This window comes from Eleutherodactylus coqui, chromosome 13 (assembly GCF_035609145.1).
Source record: "Eleutherodactylus coqui strain aEleCoq1 chromosome 13, aEleCoq1.hap1, whole genome shotgun sequence".
Lineage (NCBI taxonomy): Eukaryota > Metazoa > Chordata > Amphibia > Anura > Eleutherodactylidae > Eleutherodactylus > Eleutherodactylus coqui.
The window spans coordinates 29,536,834-29,542,833 of NC_089849.1; the positions used below are offsets into that span (position 1 = coordinate 29,536,834).

The 6,000-nt window shown below is 47.2% G+C and overlaps 1 protein-coding gene across 4 annotated transcripts in view; it reads right to left on the reverse strand.

The window, feature by feature from the left end:
- ACBD4 (acyl-CoA binding domain containing 4) overlaps positions 1–5,770 on the reverse strand; it is a 42,507-nt gene extending 36,737 nt beyond the window's left edge. For all 4 annotated transcript variants that reach the window (XR_010787581.1, XR_010787580.1, XR_010787579.1 and 1 more), the window contains exon 1: positions 5,656–5,770. The gene's annotated coding sequence lies outside the window, so the exon portion shown is untranslated. The remainder of the gene's footprint in view (positions 1–5,655) is intronic.
- Positions 5,771–6,000: the final 230 nt, after the last annotated feature.

The window sequence follows — 6,000 nt, forward strand, 5'->3', positions numbered from 1 at the left end:
CAAGAACTTAAATGAACTTTCTCCATTAGAAGCCGGTCTGGAAACCAGCCAAGTACTTGTACAGATGAGTGCTTTCTGCATCTGTAGGCCTGTGTGACGGGCTCTACACCATATAGTTAGAATGACAACCGAAGAGAAGGCTTGAGCACGACTGCAGCTGATGCCAAGGCACACCAAGGCTTTGGAGGCGCATGAGGAGGTCACGTTCCCAATTGTGACTTTGGCGCCAGCCCCGGGCAAGATGGCAGCTTCAGATATAAGTTGGGACTCAAGATTTGCCTGTCCCCAGCACTGAAGTCGTATCGGCGTGAACATGTGTTGCAACCGTGCGTTTTGCATTAATACATAGTGGGTGTGTAAGAGTGGGTTCCACTATGGTGAAACTGGCGCGCCTATGGACAGCCATTCACATGAAGTCCTACATTTTTCCTTCTGATGTGTCTGTCATACAGTATCTAAGAACGCTTGATCTCCCCGGTCACAGTGATCTACCGACAAAACAAAATGGCGCTATGTGTAGCAACAAAATGACGAACACTTTGGCATAACCCATCAGGCCCTATTGGAGTACAGTGTGCGCCATTGCTGCTCTTCATGCAAGCAATCCAGCATTCTGTTGTAGTTACCATTGGCAACAGAAATAATGGCGCATATGTGGACATAGCCGAAAGGTGTCTTTACACAGTGGGGCCTTGTGTGGTTTTAATGAGACTCACTTGTGCAGTACTGTGGAAAATAGCAAAAAACGCAATACCACCATCTGTGTGAATCAGAGGCATAATGTGAAGCTGCTGGGCCCCAATGCAAAATCTGGAACTGGACCCCCAACTATAAAGCTCCATTGATAGTATTGGTTTACAATATGGGGAAGAGAGACTTTATGTGCTCCCTAGGGCTCCTAGGCCCATGTGCGACCGCACCCTCTGCACCCCCTATACTTACACCCCTGGTGTGAGTGCAACCTTAGGGCTCATGTCCACAGCCGTATGCGTAAAATGCAGCAGGTCTCCTGCAGTGTTTTACATATTATACGAGTATGCACTGCACATTCCCGGAAATCTGGCGTCACGAACATGCACAGTGCAAATTTTTTTTTAATTAATTGCCCTATCTGGTCAAAGCAGGGATACATTTGGAAACGCTGCCCGTCTGCAATGTATTGCATATGGACGGCGTATCATACGCAGCTAGTACAAGGGCTGCATGTGATACACTAAGAAAGAGAGCGTACTGTGATTTATTTCTCCTATCGATATGCAGTGTGTGCATGGAAGAATGGATGTCCATTGACTTTCCTTGCCTTCATGCACCGTGAAAACACGGTCGTGGACATGAGCCCTTAGGGCAGTTTTAGACGAGCGTATGCACAAATACATTCGCCCTTACAGAACGTATTTTCGCATAAACGAATTAGGAGATGGCAAGAGGCAGGCTGATACATTCGTGCCAGCAGATCTTTTGTGATTGCAGCTCACACGCTCGCCTCTTACACCCTTTCCGTGGAATAAAATGGCAATTAAATGCCAAATTAGGATGCGCTGTCTCCTTTTTCCTCCGTTGCACGCAGGATAACTCCCTCCCCCTCCCTTTTTTTAAAGCTGCCATAGAAGTCTATGGTAGCTATCTGACTAACACGGAGAAAGATAGAGCACTTCCTATCTTTTGTCGGGTACGCACCGAGTTATAGCATAAATCCAACTTTGGGAAAGTGTTTGCATTCTATCTGAATAATGACTTATACAGACTTGCATATACCGGCCGGGTTTTTCACGCCCGTCCGATATACGGGCGTCTGAATAAGCCCTAAAACTGTTGTTTGTTACCGCCATATTATTCTTTATCACACTTTCAGTAAAGCATTGTTGGTTCAACTGGATAAAGCCTCTCCATTACTGGTATTAGGACTGTCCACTAGAGATGAGCGAGCGTACTCGGTTCGGGTGTTTTTGCACTCGAGCACTGCTTTTTCCGAGTAACTGACTACTCGGACGAAAAGATTCGGGGGGCGCCGGGGGCGGCGTGGAGGAGCCGGGGGTAGCAGTGGGGAACAGAGGGGAGCTCTCTTCCCCCCCCCCCCACTCCCCTCTACAACCCCCTGCTCACCCCCGGCGCCCCCCAAATCTTTTCGTCCGAGTAGTCAGTTACTCGGAAAAAGCGGTGCTTGAGTGCAAAAACACCCGAACAGAGTACGCTCGCTCATCTCTACTGTCCACAGATGGAAACCATTCCCAGGTGGAAGGGAGGGCTTCTGCAGAATTTCCAACATACAAGTCAAAAGGACACAGAAAATGTCAATCAGATGAATTGTTGGCCAAGCTTTATTAAATATACGTAACTTTATCTTTAGTCTGAAATGTATCACTGCTTGTTATAGGAAATATTTATCAAATAAGTGCGAACAGCAGGAGGCGGGGCCTGGATTACCAAACCATGACCGCAAGTAGGTGCTGCCCACCAAACAAGACAAAAGCCCCGCCAAGAAGGAGGTCAAGCAGAAGACTGTGAGACCCTCTGACCCCCGGCCAACAAACGAGATGTGCATGAGTCCATTTATTACAATGAGTCCTATTCTCTGTAGATCACGAGCGCAAAAACGCTTTCAAATATGGCCGTGTGAGGGAGCCCACAGGTTCCTTTACTTTATTTGCGGAATGAAAGCAGAGTATTTGTTCGCGTAACTGCATTTTTTTCAGTAACTTTTGCGCGCGAGAGTCATGTGCAATTGCACGCGCAACACTATTGCGCACACAAAATACGTGCTTGTGAACGAACCCATGGGTTCTATTTTCTGAGAACTTCGCACACAAAAATTTCACGCACAAACACGTGCGCAAAATTTGTTGGTTCGCACGCTTTGGTTGCGCAAAAAAAAAAATGCAGCATGCTCTATTTTCTTGAGCATTTATGCACCAAAAGTCCCCATAGAAGTCAATGGGGATGCGCAAATGTGTGCGTGCTTGTGCAGGGAAAAGAAGACATCTGCAACTCATTAGACTAATTAGCCATTTCAATGGCTGGGAGCATCAGTGTTTTTTTTTTCCTGACGCGCGCACATGGAAGAAAAACCGAACCATAAAATACATGCTGACGCGTACGCAAAAAAAGCATTGTTCATTCCGCAAATAGTCGGACACTCATGAGCGCACAAAACACGGACCGATCGTCGGACAAGAATAGCCCTTTACGTGTTGAGAAATCCATGGAATCTGGACCGCGCACAGACTGCTGTTTTTTGGCATTTTGTTTTCTTCTGAACCCAACACGAAGATACTGTGCGAATAAGCCCTAAAGCTCCAGCTGTATGCACGGAATGTCATACAACATACATGGCCCACGTGCAAAAAAAACGGATACATGTTGTTGTGGCAGCCAACTGTATAGGAGAGCACAGCAGCATATGCCGTCCTATGCAGAAAGGAAAGGAGGATGTGTAGCAAGTTTGGGGTGATGTAAGAAAGAAAAGTGTGCTGGTTGCGCCAAACTTATCACGCCGCGTACACCATTTTGATATATATTGCACAAAACGCTGACTTGTTTACTGTAATTACTATAACACTATTGCAGAATGTTGACCCCCACGCCCGCACGGATCGCCCGACAGCAGGAAAGTTGTGCAAGCACATAGCGAAATAATTTATCACCAATTTTTGTCCAAATTTGCACATTTTTTTTTGTGACATCTGTTCGTTTACTTGATGATGCGGAGATAAAATGGCGTCACATTTTTACGATTCTGTGCCTTCAGATGGAGGGGACATTTATGGGACCTGTTCAGTCCGTTGTAACGGAATAAATACGACGGGCTGGACTGATGATATTCGCGGCCCCTCCAGCGCAATGTCTTAAAACCGTGTCACAAACTAAACAAAAGTGTGACATGACTTCATCTTGGACTAATGAAGACCTTCCTATAAGGACTCGCGTGTGCTACCGCGGTACCAGTCTTTACATGGACTTTAAATCACGCCTCTCAAATAGAACGCACGCAAAAAAAAATCCCAGCATGCATAGAAGCCAAGATAGAGTACGGGAATTCTTGGCATGCAGCAAGTACGCATATAATTGCATACTGCATGGTCCCGTGCAGGAGATGCGCTGCAAAAACGCTTGCATGACGGCGCCCCGAGGGCTCCTTCACACTGCCAATCGCAATTTTGCTGCAAGAAAATCACGACAAAAATCGCAATTGTGTTCAGACCCTTTTTTGAGCAGCAGTGATGCTTTTTCTTGAGAATAACCTCGCATCGCTGCTGCCTGCGATAAAATCTCGCCATTTTCTCGTGCGAAAGTCAGTAGGAGTTTCTAATGTTAAAAATGCATCGAACAAAAATCGCAAGTTTATGCGTTGCGATGAGAGAAAAAGGAGGCTCCATAGGGAAACACAGGAAATAAAAAAAAAATTCGCAAAAAACGCGGAAAGATAGGAAGTGCTGTGATTTAATTAAAAAATGTTCACTCCACATCGCATGAGTGAAAACAAGTGGGAGCGAAACCATTGCAAATCGTTTGCTGCATAACTCTGCGTCTTCACTCCCTCTCGCATCGCGGGAAACTCTGCAGCTTTCAGACGCGACCGGAGAGAAGGGATTCCCCACGGGGATGAAGGAATCCCCGCCGCTGCTGTCACAGAGGATTGCGGAGTTCTTCTATTGCTTTCAATGAGGCCAGTGCTGCTGCTACCCCATTGTAAGCAATGGGATGAAGCAGAGGCGTAACTTGAAGCTCCTGGGCCCCAATGCAAAACCTGGAACGGGGCCCCCAACTATAATGCTTTATTCATAGTACTGGGCTCCCTATATGGAGAATAGAGGCCTTATGGGCCCCCTAAGGCTCCAGGGCCCGGGTGCAACCGCAACCCCTGCATCCTCTATAGTTACGCCCCTGGGATGAAGGGGTTCCCCGCTGTGATGTGAGGCTGTGGTCACGGCCGCCCGTGTAAAACTAGCCAGACTGTTTTAAAAAGTGTAAGCAAAATTAACCCTTTGGTCAACCACTCAGGCCCATGTTAGTCTGTGCTAACGAAGCACACGTGTCATCACCACAGATTTCATTCAACCAGACCTCCCATTACCTACAGGGCCGCGGCCAAACTTCTTCCCAAATTTTGAGAACCAGATTCTGTCGCTGATGAAACGAAATCTGGATGACCAAAAAACGTTACTGATGAAGCATCAACAACCCCTCAGATTTTGGCTGATCAGCGACAAAGGCTGTTTATCTGAATTTGGAAAGAAATACGACCACCACATTAAAATGAAGCACACCGTTGTTTTCCTCATGAAATTCTCTACCCGTTTCATATATCACACATCTACCTTCCCGTTGGAAAACGTGAAGTGGAATCCAAGATGGCAGCATTCAAAATGGCCGTCATGTTGGTGATATGGCCTAACCGCTTTTCCTATTTCCCCGCAGCTTGTATAAAAAGTTGTCTCACCATCTGCCAAACCGTCTTTATTCTATATGTGTGTTTTGAGACCCCCCGTCCACATAGTAACACGAGGATGAGTAGCATTCGGTACGCCGACACGTGCCGCGCACGCTACGCAATTTCCATTGCGGATTGTTATATCGAACATACATAGCGTATTCCGATCCAAGTGGATGAGATTCCTAGAGGTTTCGTCCCGCACTTTATACATATAATGCCATTACCTAGAGCGTCTGGAGCTACCAGCCTCATCCTCCTCCTCCGCCCGACACTGGGGACTCTCGGCCCACCTGTGCGCCCAGAAATCCGGATACAGCAATCACTCCAGGCCGGGGATTATGAGGAGAAGGAAGGCCAGAGGACTGAGGCGGGGAAAGCCTGCATTGTGGGAGGACTGCGCTGACGTGAGGCTATGGGGCTACTTCCTGGGTTGCCTGGATTGTTTAACCCTTAGTCCCCCTCCGGCGAGCGCACAGAAGAGGGATACTAATCCCCTGACTGCGGAATTAACCCTTTGGTAGACTACTCTGGCCCATGTTAGTCAGTGCTATTTATATGTAAGGGAATGG